Source organism: Pteropus alecto, unplaced genomic scaffold (genome assembly GCF_000325575.1).
Source record: "Pteropus alecto unplaced genomic scaffold, ASM32557v1 scaffold107, whole genome shotgun sequence".
In the NCBI taxonomy this organism is placed as follows: Eukaryota; Metazoa; Chordata; class Mammalia; order Chiroptera; family Pteropodidae; genus Pteropus; species Pteropus alecto.
The window spans coordinates 791,646-819,501 of NW_006440619.1; the positions used below are offsets into that span (position 1 = coordinate 791,646).

General features: G+C 40.6%; 1 protein-coding gene and 1 pseudogene across 2 annotated transcripts in view; both read right to left on the reverse strand.

Annotated features, from left to right (window-relative positions):
- CHRDL1 (chordin like 1) overlaps positions 1 to 27,856 on the reverse strand; it is a 136,641-nt gene that overhangs the window by 56,282 nt on the left and 52,503 nt on the right. The window lies entirely within an intron of this gene.
- On the reverse strand, positions 23,236 to 23,820 carry LOC102883744 (annotated as a pseudogene).

Here is a 27,856-nt window from a genome sequence, read left to right on the forward strand (position 1 = left end):
GAACTAGGACTGCCTTACATGTCTCTTTTCTCTGTGGAGTCTAGAGCAAGACTGCCATGTAGCAAAAAGTCAATTTGCACTTGATGAGTTGACTCTAAATGAATAGTCTCAGGAAGTCTTTACACTGGGATTCCTTAAAGTGTATGGTGGGTGCACCCCCCGCCCCCGCACACGCATCAAACAACAGTGAACAAGACCCCAGATTAAACTAATCATTGATGTACAAATTTGTAATAGATACACACAGAACTGGGAGAATGCTTGCTGTGGGATATAGAAGAAAAGAAATAAGAGGAGTTGAATGTTTCATTAGCAGGAGGCTTGGAGAGTTAGACAATCCTTTCTTTACCATCAGTCAAAATTATAATGAAAATGAGTCTACCTTAAAGGTAAATTATACTTCAAAACAACTGTTTTAAAAATAAAGGCAGAATGAAATTTTCTCAGGATATAGCTGGAAATGATAAAGGCTAAAGTAATAATGATAATATAGCTAACATTTATCAAGCCTTAACTAATATTCTAGACACAATAGTGAATGGTTTTCCATACATTATCTTATTGGCTATTACTAACAACATTCTCATGTAGACATTATGATTATAAACATTTTGCTGATGAGGAATCTAAGGCTTAAGAAATTAATTGACTTGCCCCCGGTCACACAACTTTTAAGTGATGGCACTAGGATCTGAACTGATGTCTGACTGATTCTAGACTCTTCCCTCCGAGCCACTATCAAGGAGGATGCCAACAAATCAAGCCTGTAACAAGGAAGGGACCATTTAACGAAAAACAAAAACAAAAACAAAAAACAATGGAACATGAAGGCTGGGTTGTTCTCTTGAATATTTTGGCCTAAACCACAACCACCCATAAAACTGACATCTCACTTTCTTTGGCTCAGCGATTTGGTAAACTAAATCAATTCTATAATTTGCTATATAAATTGATCTACCTTCAATTTGAGTAACTCACCTCGTGGGTGTTAACTACTTAATAATCCCTAACAGGGTATAAAGGAAGTTCCTTAATTTTGCCTTAAAAAGAAGCAGCCTTAGTTCCTAGAAAGACTTTAACTCATACTAATTGATTCTCTGGTCTGGGCTATGATTCCCTGCGCCTGCCCACAAGTACATATGACCAGACATCTGCAATTGATAGACAAGAGTGAAAAGAAAAGACAAGAGCAGGGTCGTTTAACCCCTGGGCTCTAATTACACCATATCTCAGTATTTTTTGGTGAAGAAAAACCAGAATGACATACAAAATAATATTTGCCATTACTCTTACAGGAGTTTGTGGATTTTTATAATATCCCTCCAAAAAAGGAATTATTTTGCCTCAAAAGAATGCAAAAGATTTTTGAATTGTGCTCTCCACCAAAGAGTTAATGGTAAGGTAACTGCTAGGTGAGGTTTTCCAGTGGAAGCATGACTTTGAGAGTCTTTCTTGCAATAGTCTTCAAAGTAACCTGGCCTTGGAGTTTATTAATCTACTCAATAGGAGATAGGGAGAAAACAAAATAGAGGAAGAGAAACAGAGTCAAAGAAAAAGAAACCAATTATGGTCATGCTTAATACTAATTCTATATAATATATTCAACATCTTCCCATTTATTCTTATTTCATTCTTCTACTCTCCCTAATAGGATGGGAGTAAAATTATGAAAATGAGGCTACTGATACCCCAAAAGATTTGGCCCATGCCACTCAGCTATTTAATAAGAGAGCCAGCCAATTCAGAAATATAGTTTTTCCTGCCTCGAAGTTTATATTCTTTTCACATAGTGGGTGTTAAAACTGGGGGCAGAAATAAAATGAAATCAGTACCTCGAAGAGATATTTGCACTCCCATGTTTACTGTATCCCATGTTTATTGCAGCATTATTCACAACAGTCAAGATATGGAAACAACCTAAGTGTATACTGATGGATGAATGGATAAATAAACTGTGGCATATATGTGCACAGTGGAGTATTATTCAGCCTTAAAAAAGAGATTTTGCTATTTACAACAGCAGGGATTAACTTAGAGAACATAATGCTAAGTGAAATAAGCCAGATGCAAAAAGTAAAAAGAACTGCATGATCTCACTTATATGTGAAATCAAAACAAATTCCAATACATAGAAGCAGAGAGTAGAATTGTGGTTACCAGAAACCAGAGGTGAGGAAAATGGAGAGGTGTTGGTCAAAGGGTACAAAGTTGTATTGATGGGGGATGAATAAATCTAGAGATCTGATGTACAGCGATGACTACAGTTAATAATACTGTATTGTATACTGGAAATCTACTATGAGAGTAGATTTCAGGTGTTCTTACCACAAAACAAATGGTAATTATGTGAGGAGATGATGTTAATTAGCTTGACTGTAGCAATCATTTCAATATGTATATGTGTATCAAATCAGCATGTTGTACATCTTAAATGCATACAAGTTTTACTAAAGAAAAGAAAATATATATTTTTAAAAAACCGGGGGGGCAGGATCGTTAAGTCAATCCTAACTCAGGTAACCACTCTCCATAACCTTGAACAAGCCACTTTTCCTCTTTGGGGCTCAATTTTTCTATCTAAGAATGGAAAATGGGGCTCAAATCTCTCCTTGCATCTTTAGAAGGCCAACACAGCATGCAACGAACCGCGGAAGAAGGAAGGAAAGCTAGCTCATACTCTTCTCTGTCCCATTCCATATTTTTCAAGGTGGCTGGGCTTCTAACCAACTATCCTTGGAACATATTTAGTGTTCTTGGCCAAAACCTGGTAGAAAATCAGTCCAAAGTAGAGCTGGTTTCAGGGACCCTCAGAGGAAGGCTACAACAGAAATGACCAGGCTACATGTCATCTAGCTTCCACCATTTCCCAATTTTTTAGTCAAATCTCACACAAAACTGAGGAGTGAAAAAATGACATTGTGAGGTAAGCAGACAAAATCATTAAGACATCTGACTACAGTTGTTCTGGGAAAGGAAACTTTCTTCTCCCTCAGTGAGGGATGATCTTATATGTAAGCAGAACTATGATTTCTGGGGTGCTCATAAAACACTCTTATCCTAAATATCTCTGAACTACTTTCTCTCAGTGGTACCTAAAAGTTAGAAGTCCATTCCTTTAGGGTAAATAGTTTCCATTTTACAATCAGATTTTATAATCTCAAAACTTCTGTGAGAGGTTACATATTGTCACTAACTTCTTAGTGTGAATAACTGCCACAAGCTTTTTTTCCCCTTCAGAGAAACTGGCAAATTTCAATAAAAGTCTGTGGTCCTTTCCTACTTCCTTTGGTACACTATTCTCTTCATTGTACTATCCTTCTCCCCACCCCCTGGAACCCAAAGTCCTCAGCTGGTTGCTATCTTCTCCACTCTCCCTACCCTCAAATGTCTATTTTCTTAGTGGGGCAGTTTTGGGCTAGTTGGAAAGGCCACTTTGTCTGTCAGAAGACAGATCAGCTCCCAGTATTGATGTGGTAAATGCAAACCTGTCCAGAGTTCCCAGGGGCCAGTTGTTAATCTCCTCAACTCCGAACCTTCCCTTCTTTTGCCCTTGTTACTCAGGTTCCTACTTTACTTTTGATGGCTGAGCCTGTGTATGAAAAAGGGGATACATATAAGTTCAGTGACCGAAAGTAACATGAGGTGATCCGATCATAAATTCCTAACTTTGCAGGTCATGGCAGGTAGTCATGCCTCAGGCCTATAACTTCCTTAGTAATAGGTTAATCTTTGCCTTAAGCAAGCACTGTCCATTGTTCTTGTACATCTAGGTTAACATACCTTTGAAATGCCTCTTTTTTAGACCCCTGATAAACACAACCACCCTCAATGATGCACATACTCTTGTTAACTATCCTGTACCTTGCTTTCTCCTACCTTTATTAGTCTTCCTTATTTCCCTCCTTAATTCCAAATGTATAAATGAAACTGCAAAATGGTCATTCTCTGGAGCATTTGAGATCTTGCTTCCCAGCAGTGTCAGCAGTTTGGCTCAAATAAACTCATAAAAATTCCCTAGCAGTTTGCACATTTCTTTTATGTCGACAACATGATGCTTATGTTTCTGGCCTGGTTCTTTATCATTCTACTAGTGCAGTCTCAGCACACCTGCAGGCCATTTTGGAGGTGGTAGTGGAAGGGGAATATGGAGATGAGGGTAAAAGTCTTGAAAGAAGTTATATTCTCTTTAATTATCATGAGACAGACACACAGACACAGATATAGATATATATGTGTGTGTGTGTGTATATATATATATCAAAACAGGACCATATAGTCCAAAGAGCTTAACCCTAGTCTCAGAAACATGAGGAGAGAATGACAAAAGGGCTAGGAAACAAATCGTGGAGTAAGGTGCAGATTGTATGCGGTGTTTTTCAGCTCTGTATCTCATAGCAATGCAAGAGAAAAGAATTGAGCCTGGTCTCTGGAGGCCACAAACATTAGATTCAAATCCCAGCTTTAGCATGTCTTTGCTCTGTAAACTTATTAAAGCTACTTAATCTCTTTGCACTTCCATTTCCTCACCTTCAAAATGAGTGTGCCATCTATCTTACATGACTGTGAGGCTAGAGATAATTTAATTTTAAAAGCCCCAAAATATCTGATGCATAACAAAGTTCACAATAAATAGTAAATGGTGTTGGTCTAAAAGAAGGAAAACAGAAGAAAGCCATAAACTTGAAGGACATGCTGGGATTTTTCATATTTCCTTGGATGCCTGGACAATTAATTAAAAGGTGTTTGCTTTGTGCTTATGTGTATAGTAAGTGCTGTGGAGATAAAAACAGTTAAGACACCATTTCCCTCATTTTCCCTTCTTCATTCAACAAATACTTATGGAGGTCTTTGACTATACCTGGCACTAATAGGTCTTTGACTATACCTTGACAATAACTACTATCATGCTAGGTTAGAGCTATAAAGGTAAAAAAGTCATGTCCCTGACTTCAAGGAGAATCTTGCTCTCATTGGAAGAGCCAGCATGAAAAGGTGTTAAATGATATATTTAAATAACATGTAAAGATAAGAATGGAAGAGAGGTCAAATTACCACAAATTGCCAAATGATGTCAAGTGGAAAGGAGTGTCAACTGCATCACTAAGGATTCAAGTTGACATTAGAAAGTATTCCTAGCTGTATTTCTCATTCAAAAATTAAATGTGACGAGGTTATGTTTGAAAAAAATATTCTACTTGAAGGCCAGAAGCTATACTAGTGACCATTTTGCGTTCCTCCCAATGACAGAAATCAATTCTCTGAAGTCAGTTATAGAAGCCCAGCTCTATCTTACTAGTAGGACAGACTCTGTGGTCCCAGTCTGACTTTTATTGACACTATTCAGCACCTTTGGGAAAGTGGGGGCTTCTATATTGCTTTCTAAAACACATTGTTTTAAAGTGTGTAAATTTGGGCTGGCTCTTAGGCCTTGGCCCAGATGGAAAGGAAGCAGACAAATAAGGGTGTTAGTGGGAAACCACCTGTGCTCTTCCTCTCTACAGTAGTGAAGGGAGGGACAGCTAGGAACTGCATCTTGGTCAGGCTAGGTCAGAGCATACAGCAAGGATAAGACACGTCTTGCAGAATGACTGCATCCAAAAACAATGGGCGTCTGTAATCCCCTTCCAAAAAGGAACAGTGGTCACCTTCTGAGGACGTGTGGGTTCGGATGAGTTTTTCTTTGGAATGCTCACTAAAAGCAAAGATACTGCTTTAAATGGGTCAACCAGCTAAATCAATGATATCTACCATTTAGATTTCTTCCTTCCAGTGCTCCAACCCTATCGCTTCCTTTTTCCCTGAACCTCTCAAAGTGTTGATTTAACTAGACCTACTTTCCTTGGGCAGAGACCTATAATTTCCAGATCTTCCCCAAACTCTCCTCTGCCATAAAAACTTAATTCTTTTGTGGCCTATTACATTGGTGTCCTGCTAGGAAAGCTTAGGATTCATCTCATTAACTAATATTAAGGTGCCAATAGAAGACAATGTTTGAAAACGGGTTCTTTTTCCAAAAAAATAAATTATAACATGGTACTTTGCTGCTTTATCTATAATGAAGCTATAGAGCAACAGAGCAAGGAGTGTGAAACTTTCCAGAACTTAGGGCTTACATACATGGGGGAGATTACTGAAATTGCAGCCTCCAAGATCTGTCCTAGTGGGAGGAAAGGCCTGACTTCGGAGAGTCTTATTGGGGTTCGAGTTCCAGCTCCACTACTAATTAGTTACCACTTATTAGCTGAGCAGATCACTTCACATTTCTGAGCCTCAGTTTCCCCATCTATAAAATTAGGCTGATAATAGTACCATACTCATACTCATAAGTTATTGTGAGGATCAAATGAGATAAGACATATAACATGTATGGCATAGTACTGGGTGCATATTCATGCTTAATAAATGCTGTTAGTGTTATATTACTATTAGCTACAAATGATAGGGTTTCTGGAAAGCAGAAAGCAGGCTATTAAGGAAAGAGATGTGGGACTGCCTATTCTGTACAGTGCCTGCAATAGACTGAATGTTTGTGTGCCCCCCCCCCGCCCCCACCAAATTCATATGTTGAAAATCTAATCTTCAATATGACGGTACTTTGAAGTGGGATCTTTGGGATGTGATTAGGTCATGACAGCAGAGCCCTCATGAATGGGATTAGTACCCTTATAAGAAGAAACAGAGACAGGAGGGAGATGACCTCTACTCTCATCATGTAAGAGCACAGCATTGAAGGTGGCTATCTATGAACCAGGAAGTAGACTCTTACCAGACACCAGCTGTACTGGCACTTTGACCTAGGACTTCTAGCCTCCAGAACTGTGAGAAATAAATGTTTGTTGTTAAGCCACTTAGTCTATAGTATTTTTTTTTTCTAGCAGCCCAAACTGACTGTTTTTCCATTGCCTTGTAGAACTTCTCAAACATTGCAAGATTCTGAGTGGTGACTATAAAGTCACTTCTGAGTCATCATGTTTATTAAGAACCCTTTTATGCCTCTGCTCTCAGCTGACTGGTAGAGCTGACTGCTCGTTCTATGGCAGTTTCCAAAGGAAGCAAGTTCACTCTGTCCTTATAATCTATTGCTCTCTGCATAACCAGAGTACATGACATGGCCCCAGCTTCAAGCATTAGTTAGAGAAGGGCCTTACCTTTCCCAGAGGTTTAATAAATACAAGTAATGAGTACCAAAGAATGGAGCAGTCCCCCAATAAAGAGCAATCTCCGGGGGTGGGGAGACAAAATATTCACACTAAGATACCACTTTACACCCACTGGGACAGCTATAATAAAAAAGACAATAATAACAAATGTTGGCAAGAATGTGGAAAAATTGTAACCTTCATATACTGCTAGTGGGAATGTAAAAATGTAAATGGTACAGCTGCTTTGGAAAACAATTTGGAAGTTGATCAAAAAGTTAAACAAAGATTTACCGTATGAACCTGTAATTCTACTACTGAGTATGTACTCAAGAAAATTGAAAGCAGGGACTCAAACTGCTTTCATGAATATTCATAGCACTGTTCACATTAGTCAAAAGGTGGAAACAACTTGAGTGTCCATCAGTGAATGGATGGAAAAAAAAATCCATTCTATGGTGATTCATAGAATGCAATATTATTCAGTTATAATGGATAACCTCTGAAAATATTATGCTAAGTAAAAGAAGCTAGACACAAAAAGCCACATATTATATGATTCTAGAATAGGCAAATCCATGGAGACAGAAAATAGATCAATCAATGCTAGGAGCTGTGGGGAGAGGAGAATGGAGAGTGAGTATGGGGCTTCTTTTTAGGATGAAAATATTCTGAAATTAGATGGTGGTGATAATTGCAATATTTTGTATATACACTAAAACAATCTAAACTGTACACTTTATAAGGGTAAATAGTATGTGAATTATACCTCAATACAGTTCTAATAAAAAAAAAGTAAACCACTAAACATCTTAAAACACAGACACAAAGGCTAAGTATCAGAGTGTGGCAGGCCTGGATAAAATGAAGGTGCTGTGTACAGGGAGGCAGGTAAAGAAGGGAAAGGGAAATGTAAAAGGAAAGGAGAACCACAAAGGGGTTGAGAGGGCCCATTCCAAGTCATAATTTTGTCTGTGTCCCGTGACCATGCCCTGGGGTAACTGCATTGGGAGATAAGCTGAGTTAGCCAGACAGCTGAGCTAAAGGAGGAAGCCGATGGAGGTTAGGATTTTCCTGCTTAGAATTTTCATGGAGATATTTCTGGGCCCACACCTTCAGCAGACAAGTGGCCTCTCTAGTCCCACCCCCAGCCCAACCCCCAGTGGGGTCCCAGGCCAGGAAATTCTTGTAGCAGATTCAGCCGATCACTCTGCAGCTCAACAGACAGACACAACACTCTGTTCTAACTAAGAAGGTGATGAGTGAGAAGAAACAGTTATGTGCCAGTCCAGCTGGAGAGAAGAGAGTGGATGAGGGACTGAAAACTCACACCAGGTGTAATCCCAGTTCTTCCCTTTCTTGTCCAGAACCTATCAGTGGGCTATTTTTCATCCTACTTCCATTAATGTTTCAGCTGCTGTCAGTTAGTAGGTGACTCTGCTGAATATGCCATCCTGTCAGACAGATGCTGGGAAGAATGGCTTGAGAGTTTGTGCAAGAGAAGACCATGTCTCTATGAAGCAAGGAGTGCTGGAAGACTGGGCACTCGATTTGAGGGGAAGAGAAGCATATATGTTCTTGGTTGGATTGTGTCACTGGCTTGCTGTGTGATAAGACTGCTGTCATTTTGCACCTCTGGGCCTCAGTTTCTAAAGAACTTTCTACATTTGTGAGTATGTATATGTTTGTTGGGGTAATCACTTCACTTGCTTCTACTTCACAGAGACATAGTAAAAACAAATAAGATTATATATTTTTTGAAAAGGCTCAGGGAGAAAAGAAGCTATATGCAACACAGTCAATATTAATTATGGTTATTCCCAGATTATCAAGTACATTCCATTGGAAGGCAAAAAGAGATTTATAATTGAGTCTGCTCTGATAGTCCTGTTTGCAGAGTTTACTACATCCTTTAAAGGTTCTGCCAACTCTGAAAAGGCCCCTCAGCTTGTGATTTGCTGCTTTGCAGGTAGCAATTCTAGTCTCACAGTGTCAATCACCTTCCTGTGGGCGAGCACCCAAGGGATGAAGCTCTAGGCATGGAGCTGCATCATGGCATGACCTGGTTATAGTAATAAAGTGCATCTCAAAGATGCATGCCCTTGGCTAAAGAATGCCCTACATCAGACCAGCCAGTCGCTGCTCTCACTGTATGTCTTGCCAACTCTGCCCTGACTCATGCTAGACCAAACCACTCCCTTTGCGTACTCATATCCTACCCAGTCCTCATCATCTACACTCTGATTTCTTGCAAAAACTCTAATAGTCTGCCTGTACCCTTCAGTCTAGCACCTGATAACAGGTTTACTGCTTGCTAAGGGATCAATAAATGTAAGGGAGGCAAAGCTTATGCCTTAACTTCTCTATCTCCTCCTGGCTCTAGTACTAGTAAGTAGTAAGGAGGAACAGACATTCAGATGTTCGAATGTTGAGAGTCTGTTATTAATTCTGTTAAGATGTAAATGTGTACAATCAGGGACAAGGTTGCTCTTCATTCAAGTCGCAGAGCTGGAGAGAAATAAGTATCACTCTCAAAGGGGATTCTGAAGTGAGTTACAGAATTTTGAGTGTATGTGGTTATGTGCATTCTTCTGGGAAGAGGGTCTATGGGTTCTATTAGATTCTCAAAATGTTTCATGACCAAAAAGAAGTGTCCCCACTATTTTAATACCAAGTGAGGGGCCTGTGGGTTTCACCTCAACAGAACTGGAATTCTGCAGGTAACTCAGTCCATTTTCTAGGGATCTAGGCTTATTCATACTCATTTTCATCTTTCTGTGTGCTGAGAGCATTTACTGGTAAATGCTTCCCATAATCCAATCTTCAGAGGGAACCTCTATGTTCTGTCCTGTCAAAATGTCTTCTTCCACTTTACTGAACAGCTTTATCATCAGCTCCATTATTCAGCTCATGGACCATTCCAATCTCATTACATAAGCCTTCTAGGGTTTCCCATGTATATCGCCAAGAGGGAAAGGGAAATGTCTTACTCTCTTCGCAGAGGGAAATGAGGCCCAGAGCTGCCAAGTGGACACCATTATTTAGTGTCAAAGCAAGTATTCAAACTAAGGTCTCTTTATTCTACCTAGAGCCACAAAATATGAGGGTTAGGGAAGCCCACTAAAATCTAGTCCAACAATTGTAAAAGAAGATAAAACATAAATCCCTCTGTTTTCAGGGACCAATTCCTGAATCAATCTTTTAATCTCAACTTGGATTATGTAGCCCAACAAAGAACCCCTTCTGCAGTGGATCTGATAGGTCTGTCTTACTCTTTTGTTACTATACTATGGGTTTTTAAATTTTCTAATTACTCAACAGTGCAATAAATAGACTTCTAATTGAAATGAGAATGTTTAATCACTATTCTGCATGATGCCCAATTGTTAATGACAGGTTTTGTAGTAATATGTGTCACTCACCGCCTTCTTCTTCTCCCTAAATAAATTAAAAATGAGTTCTACTATTACTTGGTTAGTTCTAATCCTTTGGGAACCAGGCTTTTTTTTTTGAAGGTCAATGACCCTTTGAAATGGACAAATTAGTCACTACCCTCAAGCAGTATTTACAGAAACAATGTGAGGCATCTGGCTGAGACAGTGGGGAGTGCAGTGAAGCATTCCTTTGTATTGCCGACACCAGCATTTCCCAAGTTCACTCTGCAAAGCACTCCTAGTCCACAAGATGCTCTATGAAAACAAAATTCTGTGCTTCAAATAAAATTGGGAAAAGATCCATATTCTAATCCCATAATATCCCTTTCAGCATGTTAAAGGATCTCAGAAGTCTCGTAGTAAATAAGCCTGTTTAACAACAATCCGGCATTTTCTCTGACTTTACTGAACCACCAGACTCTTCTTTTTATCTATGTAACAACTATGAACATTCCAGAAACACCATTTGGGAAGTGTTGCCAATAGCACATCTAATAACTAGATATTTTGAGGATCTGAATGTTTGCCATCTAACGGACACTATAAACTTTTGAATTCAGGACCCCACTCCCACTCTCAGTCACTCACTCTTCAGCTAAGACGTAACATGTTTCTCCTAGCTAGCTGCATAGCATCCTCCCTCCCTCTCTCCCCTCCCTCCCTCTCTCCTTCTCTCTCCCTCTCTCCTTCTCTCTCTCTCTCTCCCTCCCCCTCTCCCCATGACCTTGCTGTGTGGCCTTTCTCATGAGCCCTGTGAACCAAGAGAAAACACCCCTGTGAAATACTGTACAGTGCTGTTAACTTAAACCATATAGTTTGGCGCTCGCAGCAATAGCCCAATAACATCAGGCACTGGGGATACACAGTAGTCAAGTCCAGGAGTTTGGATTTTTTCTGTATATGATGAGAAGCCAGTGAAGGGATTTCAGCAGTGAAGTTATTTGGTGAGATTTACATTTCTGAGAGACTGTTCTGGGGTGACTGGAGGAGAGACTGTGAGGTTGGAGGCAGGACCTGTCAGGAGGCTAGTGAAAGAGCCTATTGCTATCGCATTACATACTAAAGGAAGAAAAGAGGCATTCAGTACTTGAGGACTGAGAAAACCTATCCCCAAACACATTTTTTGTTGTGTTTGGAAAAGTGTTAGCAGCAGGCTTCAGAAAGTGGCCCCTGGAGGCCAATGGCAAAGGCTGTAGGGAAGGCGGTGGCAAATGAAGGCTCCGGGCTGCTGGAGCAGTTGAGCGTTAATAGGAAAAGGCAGTCCACCTCTTCCTGGAGATTGAAGGAGACAACTCATCTGCCATGTAATAGAATGACTAGAGGGGAAAAAGAAAGTCTGTTTCTCCTCCTGGGAAATCATTTAAGTACCAAAGTCAAAGTCCCTGCCGGGCAAGGAGTAACATAAGTAAGAGTATACAATACAGAGAATGGAAAGGAAGTGTTAGGAAATCTAGATTCAAAAGAACTCTACCATTGACTGCCAAGGGATGGTGACTATTCCTCAGGAGACAGAGGTGCAAATAGTAAAGAAATGTCAAAGATTAATGCAAATTTTCAGTTTGAAATTGGGATTCTTTTTTTTTTTTTGGCAGCCAGATGCTCATATGATGGCCCCTGTCCTAACTGTAAAGTTATTAGGAGAAAGATGATTGTAGGGGTCAGATATTAAAGTAAATGAGGCTTGTTACCATCTTTGGATTTAGCAAGGCCGTAAAAGCAGTATGAAGCTCAATCATTGAGACCAGTGATTTGCAAGAGAGACCTCTTCATTCTTAAGTGGACCACAGTATCTGGTGGGAGCAGTTTCAAGCTCCACACATCAGTCCATCCCTGACTGGGAATCATTGAGTATAATGAGAGATGTCACTGCTGGGAGTGTGGCATAAGCAGACATTTTAGAGGCAGAAAAGAATTTGAGAGCCACAATTCCAATACTTACAGTGATAGCATCAATAACATTAGCAATTAATATTTACTGATTCATGCTTATACTGAGCAGGCTCTGTGCTCAGCACTATATGTTCATGTCCATTAGTTCTGTTCTCCATAAGCTACCCCATGAGGTAGATATTGTTATTATTTTCCTCTACAGAAGAAGAAACTAAGATTAGGAAGTGGTTAAACTGGAACTGGAACTGTCTCTGGGCCCAGAAGTGGAGTTACACTCTACTGCTCTCAAGATCTAGGTTGCATTATAAACTATAGCTGGGATAAGAGACAACCAAACAAAAATCCTTTCTATTACTCCAATTGCTTTTCTTAAGTTCTTCTTATTGTTTCATCTGAAAAGGAAAACACTCTCTTTCACATGCAGGCACATACAGTAAGTCTTCACTTAACATCGTCGATAGGTTCTGCAACTTTAAGCAAAATGATGTATAACCAAACCAATTTTACCCTAGGCTAATTGATATAAACGAAGAGTTAAGTTACTACAGCATCTCATCAATGTTATAACAAAACAACGATGAACAAAACAATGTGATTTGAGGACTTTTTGTAGAATGTTTAAAACATATAAGATAACTAATCAAAAAGTACTTGACTACCTCACCTCCTATTAGCATCAAATGGTTAGGGAGAGCGAGAGAAAGGGGAGCAGGCATTGGATGGCCAGCTCCTTTTTTCAGAGACCAATAGCCCTCTACTCAAAACATGGTACAGGGACAAGCAGCATTAGTGTCATCTGAGAGCTAGTTAAAAATGCAGAATCTCAGACGCCCCACCCAGACCTATGAATCAGCATCTGTGTTTCAACAAGATTCCTAGTGACTCGTGTGCATATTAAAGTTTGAGAGGTACTGTTTTAAGGCTTCTGGTTCTAGAGCTCATCTTACTCAGAAACTTTAATAATGATCTAGAAATGAGTCAGCTTCTCAAAGGTTAATGAGTTTTGGGAAGGCTTTTTTTACTCCCAGTTCTGGACATACATAAAACGTTTGTTCCACACTGCCTCAATCTATGCCCCACAGGAAGATAAATGCAGGCAATCTTAGAACTGTGCTCCTTGCCACCCATAACTTTTGTCATCAACTCCTATCTCTAAGAGTAATGACAAAATACATTTAGTTAAACACCAGGATCATGGGGAAGTTAAGGTATCTATGCAAAATCACAAATACTTTATGAATACAGCAGTGGTTCTTGACTGAGGGCAATTTTCTCCCAGGGGACATTTGACAATGTCTGAAGACATTTTGGCTGTCACGAGTGGAGTGTGTGTGTGTGTGTGTGTGTGTGTGTGTGTGTGTGTGCGCGTGCTACTGGTGTCTAGTGGGTAGAGATCAGGGATGCTGCTAAACATCCTCCATGAACAACACAGCACAGCACAGCCTCCCACAACAAAGAATTACCTGATTCCAAAGCCAGAGAAACCCTGGATTAAAGGAAATAATAAATACAAACAATCCGGTCCCTAAATATTCAAAACACAACTAGAGAGAAAGGAAACCTGAAAGGGTTTTCTCCATTCTGACCAACAGCTATGTGTTGGACATGAAAGATCTAGCTGGCCTTGAAAGAGTGGTATACACTTTTGGCTTAGAGAGTTGAGCTTTTCATTGACCTAAAGGTCTTTTCCAAAACTATACCATGTAAAACCAACTGCTCAGGAATTCACGATACACACAGAAAATCTTTTTCACAAATATCAATTTTCAAACTTAGCATTAAATAAAGAAGAAACTATAACTTTGTTCTTCCCTTTCTGCTACAAAAGGCATATACCATCAAGCAATTAAAAAATTAAAATATATAAAAAAAATTGAACCAAGAATTAGCTATTGTTTGTGAGCATTAAAGAATTCCTAATGCCCTGGTAGTCAGGGCAAAAAGTGAAAGAAGATTAGTTATATAATTCTTTTAGTTTCTAAGAGTAATTGATGAACAGTTTAAGATTCAGAATGGGTTGCCCAGGGTCACTGTTCATTACACTAAATGTCAACTCTTTCACTTTTCTGCTCCCAAGATACACATCCCAAGCCTCTTTACCAGCAAGAATGCAATTGCCTTTACCTATGGGTCCATGTGAAGTACAAAGTAAAATGTGAGGTTTGGGGGAATTGCCTTTAGCTTTATTTATAATACAAGTTCTCTGAGGGGATGACTAGTCTCTTATTCCACTAAGGTCTATAATGTTTCATAAGTAGCAAACATTTAAATATTGACAGGTTATTGTTGATGACTTCAGTCTAAGACTCAGCAGTTTGAGCCCTTCCTACAAAATATCATCCTTGCTTAAGACAAGTATACAGTGGTGCTGTGTACTCAATAAACCTATTTTCCACCTCTCCTCCACTCTGCTCCCAGCACCCAGCTACATTATATTTCACAGCCTCACTTGCAGTTAGGTGGGACTATGTGAATGAGTTCTAGTCATTGGAATATGGTAATAAGTGATGCACATGTCTTCGAAGCCTGACATGCAAAACCTCCTACACTATTCTCCTTCTCTTTCTTTTTCTAGACCAAGGGTCCCATGCAGAGGATCCAGGGGAGGGCTCTGAGGCCCTAGAGGATGGAGAGGCCACTACAGTGAGGGCCTGAGTCCTTAATGACTTTATGGAGCATAATCCTCCCTCTCCCCACCCAGCATCCACGCCCCCCACACCATGTTTAGCCACCAAAATGTTGGGATTTTAGAGCAATTGGCTAATCCTGACTAATTCTTTTATCTTTACAAATATACTCCCTCTTCTAAAATCATGGGCCATTAAAGATTCATTTTAGCCCATAATATGTTAATATCACCTGCACTTTCTATCATGTACTTTCCACTTCCCTCTTCCATCTTGACAACTGTTCTCTATGGCACTAAGGACAGGAACTGAATGACTAGAGTCAATATGCTCAGAACTTCTGCTCTGATTCAAATTCCCACTGAAAGCAAATCAAAGTGAAATCAAAGCCAGAGGCATGGGAAGTCCAATTTTTCTCAGGCCTGCTGCCTAATGGCAATCAACCCCTGGATCCAATGGCTTGTAGGACCTGGCTCAGAGGCTTAAATTTATTTTCATGGCTTGTCTACATAGAATTTTAGGGAATGATTACTGTCCCAACTCTTTAATTACTAAGCTATTCCCTCAGGTGTCAGTGTCAATGACCAGTAGTGCTAAGGAAAGCCAGGTAAAGTTGGGCAAAAAGGACAATTGGGTCAGATAATGGAAGGGCTAGTCAAAGAAGGACATGAGGAAGAAACCTGGAAAGAAGTTCTGGAATGTGTAATAGTTATTAGGGCTATTCATCAATATTTCAGTTCTCTTCCTTCCAGACACATGGTAGCAAAGCATGGCCATATGCTCTGACCAATGACATATGAACAGAGGTAATCTGTGTCACTTCTGGGCAGAAGTCTTTAAGAACCACAGTATAATTTTCTATGTTCTTGTTCCATGACACTAGAACTAAATTACAAATGGCAAGGCTCTGTCAGCCAGGGTCCCCGAGTAAGAATGACATGTGCCAACATGAGACGGACATGCAGTGTAAGAAATGAACCTTTGTTGTTTTGAGGAGCTGAGATTTGTAGCTTGTGACTGCCTCATAATTTAGCCTATTATGACTGTTATAAGGTATCCAACACTTGATGAAGGGACTCTCGTGTTCAAAATAGGAAAGATAAAACATATTCCCATAATTTTTATCTCTTCAAAGTAATTGAGGGTGAGAGTGATCGCTTCCCCACAGTGATACTCACAGGCACTATAGCAGCAGAAACCAAGGTCTCACCTACTAATTTGACTGAGTCCATTGTGTTTAGAACAGGGATTGTGAGCCAAGTCTGACCCGTGATTTGTTTTTGTAAATAAAGTTTCATTGGAACATAGTCATGCCCATTCATTTCCATATTGTCTATGGTTGCTTTCATACTACAATGGAAGAGTTGGTACGACAGAGACTGTATGACCTGCAAAGCCTGTATGATCTGCAAATATTTACTATCTGACCCTTAGAAAAAGTCCCTGACCATGGTCTAGAAGAAGCCGAATAAAAACGGATCCACGGAGTGTCTGGAAAAGAAATCCAACATGCACTGCCACTGAGATTAAAGAGTATATGCTTACTCTTGGTAGCTACACACAGATCAAGAGTTGGTACTGGCAGAATTTTAATTAGTGCTTCAGGCCTTTTTGGAGATAGAGAAGTGAAGGGAGATCTGATACAAATGATTTCCAATAAGCACATCTTTAAAGCTGTATTGATTACTACCCACCCCCCATCCCAGTATCAGGATGGGGACAGGATCTGATAAAGGGTCTATACAGTATATGTGAAGATTAGTGAACCTGACAGTCCTCAGGATGACTCAGTGGAAAGTTGCTTAAGTACTTGCTCAAAATGATTCACTGCCTGGAGATTCCATAGCAAGTGAGAGTCTTAGGCTAAACTGGGCATTACGGTTTGTCCACTTCCCTGAACTGAGTACAGGGCAAGCAAGCAGGCCTTATGTGAGGGAGCAGGCTTTTGGAGGGTCTAATGAGGGTCTCAGCCTGTTAGACATTGCCTCTGCTGTGGCCACTGGCTGCCCTCTGGGGTGGGGGTGTATATGGTGTGGCTGGAATGCTAGGAATCCTGGCCTGGCTTAACAGGCACTCCAATTGGCATGGTGTTCTATATGCTCCAAAGACTTTCTTCAGTGTCCCTGGCATCCAATGACTATACTTGGGCTTAAGATTTTGAGGGATGAGCAGGTCTCCGGAAGCTTTCTATCTCAGTACCAGATCACTCCTCCATTAGGTGGTACCAGCAAATGAGCTGACCATTACACTGCAGATGGGACACAGGCCATTTGCTCCCTTTCCTTGGCCTGGCTCTTGGAGCCAAATGCTTGGCCACAATTCATTCTTTGGTGGCTATTAACAGGTTTTGCTTCAATTCAGCTGTTGCTGAGTTACTGTTTGTTGACTCAGTGTTGGGGGGGGCAAGGCCTGGGGTAAGAAATAGAGAGAGGAGAAGGAAGATGAAAGGATACTTTACTCGGACCTATGAATTGAATTGTCTTACCCTTTTAGCAGTTGATTCTGAAGTTAGTCTGGTTTTGGTGTTTTCTCTCCATTTCTAAGGTGACCAGTAAGATATGGCTCCCAAGTACTACCTGTGGTACCTTTAGTTCTAGGTGATTGTGTTTTGCCAGAGAAAAACTGGATAAGGAAGAGAGTTAAGCCTGATGTTCCTGGTTACCATTGAGTATAAAGAACTCAGAATGCAGATGGGGTCTGGAACCCAAAGCATTACACCATTTTCACCAGCCTGCCAGGCAACTTCCCAAGGTTCTCTAGTCTATACTCAAATCCCTGCACTGGCCATGGCCACATCAGCAGAGTAGAGACACCATGTCCCTTGGTTGAGACAGCATGAGCACTGACTGACTCAAATGCACTGAGTAAGATAGAAACGTATTTTCTTGAAACATATTACATAAAACATAATAGACAACAGGAAAGCCTTAGAGAGTTAATTCATTCCACAAACATTTGTCCAGAGCCTACATTGGGCCTTGGCATATGAGGAGATAAAGATACTTGGGTTCCAAATTATTTTCAAATATCAGGGGATTAATCTCAGTTATAAGCAGTGAAGAGAATGGAAAGGAAGAGGGCATTTACTATTTTGAAACTTATCTGCGAGAGAAATGTGGCAGTAACACAGTCTAGGAGGTGGGGAGATCTAGGTTCCAGGTTCAGCTAATTTGTCAAATGTGAGAGAAGGGACTGGAAAAAACATCTCTTCAAGATATAATTTTTTGTGGTTGCAATAATATATGATTCCTGTCCTTAAGAAGTTTATAATCTATTTACAAGACACTGAACAGATTAACCAAAGGTACAAAATTAAATTCAACACAGGAAAAAGTATCCAGTGAATGGTATACAGCACTGCCATCCACCACAGTAGCAACTAGTCAACTGTGTCTATTTAGATTTAAACTAATTAACATCAAATACAACTTAACAGGCAGTTCCTCAGTCACATCAGTCACATTTCAAGTGGCCAGCAGTCACATGTGCTAGTGGCTGCCATACTGGACAGGACAGATCTAGAATATTTCCATCATTGCAAAAATTCTATTGGGCAACATATATACCAGTATAGACGACATGCACCAAAGATGTCCAGAAAATACAGAACTTCTCCTCCAAGACTTTAGGCCTGGACTCTTCATGGCTGTTCATCTATAACCAATGCTGATCTTCCCAGACAGTGGGGCTCTGTTCCAATCACCATTATTGTCCTGCTCTGGTTGCTCAGCACTCCACACTGCCTCCACTGACTCTGCTTCTTTGATATTTCCCCAGGGCCTGTGGGAAAGCCACAGCCACCCAGTCCACTCATGAAAAAGTCCCTTTTAAACAGACCCATGAATAACTAGATAATTCAATAAGTCATGAATCTTTTAGAGCTCCCTGGGCTATTTGCCCAAGAGGTATGGTAAGCAAAGTCTGACAATGACCAGTATGATTGATCAATGAAAGTTAGCATTGTATTTATTAGTTGGGAGGAACAAGCATGTACAGGACTGAGGATAAAATCCTTATATGCTCCCTCCACAGCACTATTAATAACTTGGAAAATAACACACACACACACACACACACACACACACACACACACTCACACACACACACACACACACATCTAATTTAATCCCAAAGACTGGTTTCACACCAAAACAAAGCAAATAAATGAAAGTAAAACAAAAGAACAGAAAGATAGGTACAAGGGCTCCCAAGAGTTCCTTTAGCTCATGACATGGGTGTGAGTGTGAGCATGTGAAAGTGCATGTGAGAGCAAAAGTGGTAGAGAGTGTGTCCGTGAGGGTCACATGTGTGTCTGTGGGAACTGTGTGAAGGGGCAGGCAAACTTGGAGGCTTTGGAGTGAAGGCTAGGCAAATGTGCTCTGATTCAGAGGAAGACTTTCCATTTCTCTTGCTGGAGATAGGAGAATTTAACTTTTGTCTAACGACTGCATGCTTAATTCCTTTGAAGGGGGTCAGGGAAGACAGTGTCATAACACACATAATGTTAATGGCTGCTATTTTAACAATCTAAACTCACAGCCGTAGGGTGCCAGGAGAAACTAAACAGTCTTACTGCAAAGGCTGCATTTAAAAAATCAAATAAATAGCTGAAGGCACACTCACACTGAACTTGTGCCCAACTCAGTGTCAATCAACAAGTTTCCATTGAATGCTGGACAGGCCAACCCTTCTTCCAAAGAGAACACAGAAAACATTCCAAGTTCAGTTTGAGGGCAGCTAGCTGCTCTTCTATATCCTGTCCTTCCCAGTTTTCTTTCCCTTTTGCTCTTTCCTTTTCCCTCCTAAGACTTTTGTTCCCTCATCCAGCTCCTCCCAATTAAATTTCTTTCTAATGCATTTCTCTGGCTCTGGCCCTAAGTGCTGTGGTTCTTCTATTCTGTGTTCCTACACATGAAGACAGAACTGCTGAACTGAACCTGAAGGCAAGTTTGCACCATCTGTAAAACAACAGCTTCCCATCTGCCATGTGCTCCGAGTAGAGATGGAGACAGTCTACCCAAATATACACAAAATAATGCTATGGCTCCACTTGAGAAAACTGACCTTTTGCTAAGGCGCATGCTGAAAAATTGTATTGCCCCAGTGTTAGGATGTGCCTAGGCACATATTTGAAACTAGCCAGATATAGCCACTAAGTCTTAGAACAAAATCCTCATCTCCCTCCTGGACAGCATGTTCTTACTTTCTCAGACTGAACTCATGCTAAAATAATAAAAAGAGCTTGCATTTATCAAGGGCAGACTATGAGCCAGGTCCAGTGCTAACCCTCTTACATGTATTAATTCATTTAATCCTCACAATGGTCTTTTGAGACAGGAACTATTATTATCCACTTGCACACCCACACACACACACTATGTCACCCCCTCAGCCCTTTGCACTACCTCCTCAGAACTCAGTTATTCAAGATCCCCTCCCCATAGTCTCTCCACTGACATCTAGAATTCTATTCATAGTGAATCATTTTAGTTAAGCATTGACCTTTCTGCTGCTAAAGAAGGAATCCTCCTGAAGGGATAACCCATCCTTATTCTCATCAGGTGTTAGTGAGAGAAGTGAGGATGTGGGAGACTGAGAAAGAAGGAAGGGGGTGCAAAAAGATACCTAGGAGCACTAAAGACAAACTTCACCTACTCTCCATATTTGCAGTGGGCTGACTCTACAAAATGATGTCTGATTATATTACATACGAGGTACTGGGCATCCATTAACCTGACCTTTCAAGCTTCCTCCCTCCTATGCAGACCACACCCACGCTACTGAGTCCCATGCATGCCTTTTCATGTGCTCTGTTCCCTCCCGCTTCTCCATCTGGCAAAGTCCTATTCATTTGTCAGAACCCAGCTCGAATGCCCACTCTTCTCTGAGGAACCTGGCTCCTGTAGAATGTCTTTCTCTCTCCCCTGCCTTATCAGCCCTTGTCCACACCTCTACCTGAGTAATCATTATGCCTATTTTCCCCACTATACTGTGAGCTCCTTGAGGCAAGGACACTGAAACCTCAGCATCATACACAAGACCTGGCCCAGCACTTGCACTCAGTGAACGTTTGTGAAATAAATTAATGAGTGAGTGAATAAATGAGTAGATGCATACCACCAACTTCTGGTTCAGAGGAGATTCCCTTCCCTGGGTTTCTCTGGGTAAGGCTGTTGTCCAGGGTTTCTCAATAGGGTCACCACTGGAATTTAGGGTGGAACACTTCCTTACTATATTTTGTTCCTACTCATTGTAGAACATTTAGCATCCCTAGGTCCTGTCCACTAAATGCCAAGGACATTCTCCAATCACCATGATGACCAAAACAGTTCCCCCAACATTTCCAAAACCCCGGGGAGACAAGGGAGGACCGATTCTCCCTGTCCGGGAAGCACCACTATAGCAATGACTCTTTTCCTTCATCCGGTGGTCTGAGAGGCCCCCTGCAGTAGGGTCATGATGTGTTCCTGCTTGAGGTGCTGGATGACAGGCACCAACCAGAACGTGAATTAGTGAGAAAGTAGGAACTGAAGAAGTCCTGACCTGCTAACAGGAATTATGGCACATTAATCAGCACACAACAGTACAGAGCAAAGAATCCTGTTCAACGATTTTATGTGTGGAGATGGGAGGAAGGTGTCAAGACTAGCTAAAAGAATTCCCATCAAACTTTCAAGGTAGTCCAGAGATTACCTTGTCTCTGAATGCATTTTCAGCATGACCTCATGTTTCTGCTACGGGCTCATTCTGCTTTGAGAACATCAGCATTACTGGGCAGCACGCTCACACAGTGCACCTCTGAAAATCTAATCAGAAGGCAATTGAAAGGAAAGGCAGAAGTGATATTATTTATTTTATGCCTTTTGCCTGAGACATATTAACCTGTCACCTGTTTCCTTTAGACCCTCCATAATTTTACCTTGGGGCTAGAGACATATGGTCAGTGACGGTTTATGGGGCTGCTTTCATTGGGATCTACAAGAACGAGAACCAAAAATGCCAGTTTCATTTAGGCTTTGCCAACGTTCTCTCTTAATGATGCAATCTTGGGGTTCAGGATTTAAATTCCTTCTTTTTCCTTCTGCACTCCGCCTTGCTTATATATACCTCTTCATACTTTTCAAAGCAATTCACACATCAACTTAGTTTTCACTGTCAATGCAAATCTTAGGAAAATGTAGGAATTATCACTTGTATTTTCCAAGTTGAGAAAAACAGGCCTAAAGAGGCTGGCCGGCTCTGTGAAAGTCCCACAGTGAATTGCGGAGAGAGCAAGGTTAGAGACTGTGCCTTCTTTCCCCCATGACAGCACAATACAGCCTCAGTTGGGGGGAGGGAATGTGTACCCTGTCGGGCTAAAGCTCTCCTACTTCCTAAACATGATCCCGATTCTGGAAGCCAAATGAGCCCTCTGGTCTGTGAAATAGACCTGAAGCTAGACAGCTTCATTCAGATACTAATATACTAGTGCACTCTGCTGCTTGGAGGTCAAAGCTCCAGAGGCGCCAAATGCCTTCTTACTAATTCCAAGGGCATATCTGGAGGACAGAGAATACACCCTTCTCCGAGCTTTGGCACTTCTTTGCTTTGTGGAAAAAAATAAAACACAATAAAACAAAGAAGACCAAAATAATATAAACAATTGAACAAAAATAACAGAACCTGTCCAACAGCCATATGCACATATAGAATCCTACACTTGATTGTAACACTTAAAGGTCACTTTTGCCTCCAATCATAACCATCTAAAACAAATGAAAATGTAGTGTCATTTAAAAAGACATTATCCTGGGAAATATAACTAAAACATAAATGTACAGTTGTAAAACAAACACCCCTGTAACCACCATGCAGATCCAGAAAGAAAGGAATGCTGACAGCCCAGAAACCCTCTCCTCCACACTGGAAGTCACCACAATCCTGACTTTTGGGAGAATTGTTGCCTACTTTTCATTATAGTTTTATCACATTTGTGCACCTCTCTAAACAATATCGTTTAGTTTTACCTGTTTTGAACTTCATATTAATTGAATCACATCGTACATGTTTGTGTGTGTTTATGTCTTTTACTCAACATTAAGCTTGAGCTGTAATACATTGACTTTTTTTTACAGTTTTATTTTTATGTACACATTTGCTTAAAAATCACTGAATTTTTAGGTCAGGTTCAGGACAACTGAAGAGCCTTGATAAGTAGTTTATATTGTCTAGAGCCAAGGTATGCTGCAAACCTAGTCTAGAGCGAAATGTGAAATAACATCTTTCTAAAAACAGGCTTAGAAATTCTGGCCCAGTAGATGAAGACATTTCCTTTCTCTGATAGCAAGGCTGAGGCATACCTGGCTGCTAGGCTACCATTCACAGGTATAGCCAAGAAAACAAGGTACAGACCAAAAACAAGACCAACTAATCTACCCTGTGTTATGGTACAGGTTTCATAATTTAAGTCACCTGTATTCAATGGAAAATATACAAAATCTTTTAAACATATGTCAAAAATGTGATCACCATCATTGGTAAGCCTACATCTGCATGAGCTTGTGTCACATTTAAGATGCGCTTACAAAGATTGTTCGCTATTAGGCCATGGAGAGCAGCATTAAGTCCAACGTATGTTGATCCATGTTCAAGTAAGTACCTCTGTACTTCTGGAAGTTGGTTAATTTTTCTGGTTATGATATCAAAAATTTGATTTTCTTCAACAGTGTCATCTGGTTTATCATTTTCCATCTTGAGCCTATGCTCTCCTCCCAGAAGTTGGTGCCTCCTCCGGCCTTCCTCAGCCAATATGGCTCACTGCAATCTTTGCTCAACTCGCCTGGGCACAGCCATCTTATATTAACTTTTAAAAGACTTCTAGAAGCTCCCCATATCCATGTCTAGAAGTACTTCCTTGTACTTACCTTTTTTATGCTGACATTCATTTCTGTCCATTCCCCGACCCTTTGGTGATGGAAGGAGAAAGCTGATTAGCGTCCTCTAAGACCCATTTATCTTTCTGAAGATTGTCGATGTCCTGTCAGTCTTTCTTTCACCAGGCTCAATAATTACACTTTTCCTTCAACATTGTCTTGTAGGTTTGATACTCAGATCCTTTAATAACCTTTTTAATAAAACCATACTGAATGATGCCAGCCATGATTTGCCTCAGAAAGCAATCTCAGAGGAGGCCCTTTTGGAAATGTACTTCTCCAAATAAAGGGAAACAGAGACACAGTTCTATCTCTATAGATTTCTCTGAATGAAGACAAAACTTGCCAATAGTCAGCTCCTAATAGATGATGCTATCTGAAGTTCCTTGAGAAATATTAATAAGGAATATGTCTGTCTTTAAAACCCAGCATTTCACACAGTCATTACTTAGTTACCACTGTCACTGTTCAAGACAGTATGGTCTCTCAGGTCTTCCTCATCCTGTGAAAAATGTGCTCTGAAAACCAACATTTGCTAGATTTTTCTAAGACACTTTTGTTTTATCTTGACTTCATCTCTACCATCTGCCTCTTCTCAAATTTCTTTTCCATTCTCTTCCACATTAATAAAAAAAGATACACTACCACATGGATGAATCCTGAAGGCTTTGTGCTAAGTGAAATAAGCCGGTCACAGGAGGAAATATACTATATGATTCCACTTATATGAGGTACCTAGCATGATCGACTTCATAGAGTTAGAAGGTAGAATGGGGAGTGCCAGGAATTTGGAGAAGAGGAAATGCAGAGTTGTTTAATGGGGACACAGTCAGTTTGGGAAGGTGAAGAATTCTGGAGATGGATGGTGGTGATGGTTGTGCAACAATGTTAATACATTTAATGCCACAGAACTGAACACTTAAAAATGGTTAAAATGGTAAAATTTTTATGTATGTTGTACTACAATATTTTTTAATAAAAGAAAGATATTTAAAGAAAGAAAGAAGAGTGAGGGAACAAAATAAGAGAGGGAAAGAAGAAGAAGGAAGAGAAACAGAAACAAATCAAAGAAGAAAGCAAGCCAAATTTCCCTGACCCCTCTTCTTAACCCCTGTTTTTCGCCTGTGAAAATAATAAAGAAATATACCATATAAAAGGTATGATGGTGACTGTAGACTCTAATTTGGCCTTAGATCCCTGAAGACATGATCTTGTGAAGGTGGAAAAATCAAAGCTACAAAACTGGTCAACCATTTGGGCTATAGTTATTTTGCATACAAAACACTAAAGTGGGGGCCTGGTGAAGATGGTAGAGTAAGTAAATGCTGTGCTTGCCTCCTCTCATGACTAAATCAAAATTACAACTGAACTATAGAATAGCCATCATTGCCAGAGTTCTGGTTGAATAAAAGTCCTACAACTGGGGACATACAAAAGAGGCAACCTTGAGACTGGTAGGAGGGGCAAAGGCACAGAACAGGCTGGTCCCACACTTGCTTGTGGCAGTTGAGAATTGGAAGGATATCTCAGCTGCAGAGGTCCACCAGAGGAGCAAGGGGTCCCAGCTCACACTGGGCTCCCCAGTGCAGGGTTCCAGTACCAGTTAATATAAGTCCTCACAATTTCTGGATGTGAAAACCAGCTGAGATTATGGTTGATTGAGACAGAGGGCAGCTTGAGTCATAGACACTCCTCCAAAGAATCCAACACACAGACTTACTCGCTAATAGATTCACTCGCTCTGAGCTCCAGCACTGTAGCAGCAGCTTGAAAGGCATCATGAACATATGGGGGAAAAGTGAACTGTCTGGCTTCAAAGTGAGAGCTGGAGGAGCAGCTTTCTTCTAGACAGAAGAGCTGGCAGAATCCATTGTTTCTTTGTTGCACCCTTCCCTGATCCAGCGTGCAGACACATACAGCTACCATATCTGTGTCTCTATCACCTTGGCTAACACTGGTCGCCCAGCCCTGGTGATTCCATGAGACACTATCCCTCCCAACTTGCAGGGCCACCCAAGCTGCTTCCAGTGGCTTTTGCATACAAATTGCCTGTCTTGGCTCATGCTTCGGAATTTCCTAAAAATCTCTCAAATGTTCACAAAACACAAAGAAGTAGTATTTGGCCTCAGCATGCCCCATACCTCTTGCTAAGCAGTCCCAAGCCCGGCACTAGTATCAGCTGACCTTGGTTTGCAGCTTGGCCTCTCGAGGTACCTTAAAGCCCACTGCAGGTAGTGGCTATCTGTAGATTATCTGGTGACTAATGCCAGGTGGCCCTGGGCACGAAACAGGCTGAGGCTGAACTCGGCCTGAAGTGGAGCCCCTCCCAGGAGGCACCAGGGCTGACAAGCTTGGTGGCTGGCTTTGGACCCAGCCTGAGCATTACCCAGTGTTGCAACCAAGGACAACAAACACAAAGGGAAGACTGGGCAGGCTCTAGAGCCCTGCTAAAGTGAATCTTGCTCTATGTGGTCAGCCCCTTGCCATGCAGTCCTTGCAATTGATCAACCCGAGGGTCAATCCCTCCCACTGATGTACAAACTGCAACCCAGGGTCGACTACAACAGGAGGGCACACAGAACCCACACAAAGAACACACCTGGAGTACCCAACTCAGATGACCAGAGAGACTGTGCCACTGGGCACCACAGCACACTTACTACATAGAACCATTCTACTAAGACTGGGAGACTTAGGACCCCTACCTAATACATAGAAACAAACACAAGGATGCAGCCAAAATGGGGAGACAAAAAACTGTGTCTCAAATGAAAGAAGAGAACAAAGCTCAAGAAAAAGAACTAAACAAAATGAAGACAAGCAATCTACCATAAAGAGAGGTCAAAATACTGGTTATAAGGATTCTCAATGAACTTAGAGGAAGAGAAGATGAACTCAGTGAGAATTTTAACAAAGAGAAAAAGGAGATGGAAAACATAAAAGGGAACCAGTCAGAAATGAAGAATACAAAAACTGAAATGAAAAATATATTACAGGGAATCAACAGTAGATCAGATAAAGCACAGAATCAAATAAAAGAATTAGAAGACAAAGTAGCAGAAAACACCCAATCAGAAAAGCAACAAGAAAAAAGAATCCAAAAAATGAAGATAATTTAAGGGGCCTCTGGGACAACATCAAGCATACCAATATTTGCATTATAATGGTACCAGAAGGAGAAGAGAAAGACCAAGAAATTGAAAATCTATTTGAATAAATAATGACAGAAAACTTCCCTAACATGGTGAAGGAAAGAGGCATACAAGCACATGAAGTGCGGAGAGTCCAAACAAGATGAAACCAGAGGCCCACACCAAGACACATCATCATTAAAATGTCAAAGTTTAAAGACAAAGAGAGCATTTTAAAAGCAGCAAGAGAAAGGCAACTAGTTATTTACAAGGGAGCTCCCATAAGATTGTCAGCTGATTTCTCAACAGAAACTTTACAGGCCAAAAGGGCTTGGCATGAAATATTCAAAGTGATGAAAAGTAAGGACCTACAACTAAGATAACTCTGCCCAGTAAGGCTGTAATTTAGAACTGAAGGACAGATAAAGAGCTTCCCGGACAAGAAAAAGCTAAAGGAGTTCATCATTGCAAAACCAGTTTAACAAGAAATGTTAGAGGGTCTTATTTGAGAAGAAGAAGAAAAAAGAGATAAAAAATATGAATAATAAAATGGAGCAAAAAAATTCTAAGACAAACACATAATAACAGCAGTGGGTCAACCAACACAAAGCTAAGTACAAACATTATAAAGCAAAGGTAGGGAAATCATGTGTAATTACAACAATAAATTAAGGGATACACAACACACACTAAAGAAATAACGACCAAAAAAAAAAAAAAGTC